The sequence below is a fragment of the Ochlerotatus camptorhynchus genome, unplaced genomic scaffold, assembly GCF_037179485.1.
Source record: "Ochlerotatus camptorhynchus isolate MF236.1 unplaced genomic scaffold, CSIRO-AGI_Acam_v1.1 ptg000467l, whole genome shotgun sequence".
Taxonomy (NCBI): Eukaryota; Metazoa; Arthropoda; class Insecta; order Diptera; family Culicidae; genus Ochlerotatus; species Ochlerotatus camptorhynchus.
In genome coordinates, this window is record NW_027040953.1 from 1,594,768 (window position 1) to 1,598,065 (window position 3,298).

The following is a 3,298-nucleotide window of genomic DNA, read 5'->3' on the forward strand; positions in this document are numbered from 1 at the left end:
TATTACCAAAAGATGTAAAAAATCTAACAAAAATCACATTTTTACTATTATTTCAAAGAAAATTGTCGCACAAACACATTATAAGTCATCATGGCATAAAGTTGGACTCAAAAAACCACAAAATTGACTATTCAGTTTTGCTGAGGGTCAATTTTTTTTTATTTTCACACGTAGATTTTCCCAGAAATCTAAAGGAAATACTGATTTTTTTTGGATTTTTGATAATTTTAAAACGATTACTTGCCAAAAAATGACTAAAAGTAAATTGATACGCACAAAAAGACCTGTAGTTCGTGATTCAAAAAGTCTAACAAGTCCATTGTGGTTGCTGTACAGTACTTTAATTAAAATTCAAAGTTACAGCATTAAATGGTTAAATTTATTCAGTTCGTATGAAATCTGGAACCTTCCTCTTGATGGAGCCCATAATCACAGTGAAAACGGACACGGAATCAGCACATTTCTTCCATTTTGCTGAATGTCCTTGACTACCCCGCCACTTCGTCGAACTCGCTGCTTTGAAATTACGCAGTATTTTTTCGATTGGTCGAAATGCCGGGCAATTCGGAGGATTCATTAGCTTGGGGACAAAATAGATCCTGTTGGCAGCATACCACTCCAGAACCACCTTGGAGTAGTGGCAGCTGGCCAAATCGGGCCAAAAGATGACTTTGCCTCTATGCTTGCGGATGAACATTCTTCGATGTAAACTTGGGATGTCATCGTCGAGGATGTGACGAATGGTTCCGTTTTCAGGTCACAATTGCAAATCGCTTGCCAAATAATGGCCTTCTTCGCGAACTTGTCGGCAAGCACGAACTTGAATGTTCCCCGCACATCCCCACGTCCAGTCGCGATGTAAAACTTTTGACCGGGAAGCTGCTTAAAATCTAGTTTGACGTATTTTTCGTCATCGATCAAAGTGTAGCCCTTGTGTTTCGTCAAAACACTGTCGTATAAGAGCCTTGCACGCTTTTTGGCCACTGAAGTCTGCTTCATGTGACGGTTCGGATGTTTACTGGCTTTGTACGACTTGTATCTTTCCCTGGCAAGAATGTTCAGCACTGGTTGAAAGTTGGCGTTGTACCTTCTGGCCACATCTCGGATCGAAAGACCAGGGTTGGTTTTAACGCACCTTACACCTTGCTGCGACCAACTGTTGTTTTCGGCATCTTCAGCACTATAGTCAGCTTGGAACCGGACCACTCCGGATTTTCCAGGTGTTTGTGCACATTATTTTTTCTTCTTTCGAGTTCCATTTGACGTTATTTCTGAACGCGATTGACTACTTTGATCAAACTTGCACCAGTTGTTCTCTATAGAAGTGTAAACAAACCACTGTCAAAGATTTACGATTCCCAATACTAGAGGCGTGCTAGCGGCACGCGAGGGGCGTACCAATTTACTTTTCGTCAGCCTTTACTAGTTATCCAAAACATCATGAACTTTCTTAACACACCTCTAATACCCTGTTGTTGCAGATCAACTTCCCATCATTTTCGTATGATCATTAGACTGATGCAAAATTTGAAATTTTCACTCCACAGTGCTCAAACAGTTCTAAATTGGGTTCTTTAAGGGCATTGAGGTTAATGTATATTCGTAATCTGCATTAAAAATGGAACCCAAACCCTAAATTTAATCAACTTTGGTACACTGGAACTATTTTAAATAAGTACGATTACATTTGCAAAAAACACCTTATTAGCGCCCCTCGGTGTCACTTTGTATGGGAGAGAGCTGTCAGTTTATCAGTTTAGTGTCAAACAGTGAAGTCATTATTTTGCTTTGAATCTTGATTTAAAAATCGAGATGAAAGTGTGTGGGTTCGAAAAAAATATCATTGTGCTCAGAAAACGAAGCTCTTTCAGATGATATATAAAAACCGATATATTTTTCAAAATTAAAGAACCCAATTGAGCCCTGATTAGTCTTTGAACTCATTTAGTGAGAAACTGAATTGGCGCAAACCATTTTAAGTTTATATGGGAATTACTATGGAGAAACCATAATTTCGGTTCATATCTATCTGAAAATTCACCAGTTCACTCTACTTTAAAAAATGATAGCTGAGCTCGTTCAGAATTTTCTCAGCTACAACTTTGTTGAAGACCAATTTTCGATCAAATGTTCTGGACTAGAAGAAACATTTTTGATGAAGTATATAATATCGATGTTTAATCAATGGCATAATAATAAGTCGTCAGATTTTTCTTTTGCTTCTGGAAACTTCGTAAAACTTCAAGGACTTCAAGTTCTGAAAAGTGCGTAGAAGTAGAAAATTTATGTATTTAAAAATTATCTCTGAGATGGAATCGCCGATTAAATTGATTTTTTTAAAACCATTCCGGTGAGTGGTTCTTACATCTGATGAAAGGTACTTCCCCCAGGCCCCTTCATCTTCGTTATATATTCAAGAATGTGTTGCCACGGGGGGTTTTTTTTTCAATTTCTATCATATATCTTACCTAACCGGTTCCGTGTGTTCCGGTTTATGGTTCCACATAGTCAAATTTGACAGGGGGTTTTTTTTAAATTATCGGATACATTGGGCTGAAGAGTCTTCGATTTCTTTGAAACTTCGCCCATAGGTAGAGTTCATATAGGGGAAATGGATGTAATTTGTAAGTAGCGGCTAGCTCGAAACGGGTACTCTTACCTCTATCTCAAGAATCGAAGGGGACAACAACAACACAGTCGGTATATCTGCAGGGACTTCTTGAGGGATAGTGGCACAAACACAACAAATTATCTCATTTACATCTTTTTATTTCTTCAAGGTTACATTTTGTAAAAGGGGGTTCGTTGCGGCCGTGGAGTCTGATTCATGCATGCTGAGAGAGAGAGAGAGACAGAGAGTGCGTGTGGTTCGTGATTACCTTAGATTCTGTTGGGCTTCCGGACTTTCGGACGGGAAACTGGTCCAATGCTTCTACCACTCCTATCGACGTTCCTCGTGCTCACTTCCGGGGCGGTAGCTCATCGGATATTGGGCACTAGCAAGCGGGGGCGGACCCACCAGACCTTGCTAGACCCTCACCTCCAGGGCTTCGGGTAACACTCGCCCGACGCGTGTGGTACGGTAGGGCACGACGTTTGTCCACCACCAGCACGGGGCTAGCAGATTTCTCGTTCCTCAATTGTCTCGACAGTGGATCGACTTCGTTGTTAGGGGCCGACCAGCGGGGGCGAACCCACACGGACCTGGCCAAACCCTCACCTTCACAACGTATGTTACCACTCACCCGTAGCGTGTGGTGCGGCAATGACGCAATGCTCGTCAGCCACCAGCACTAGG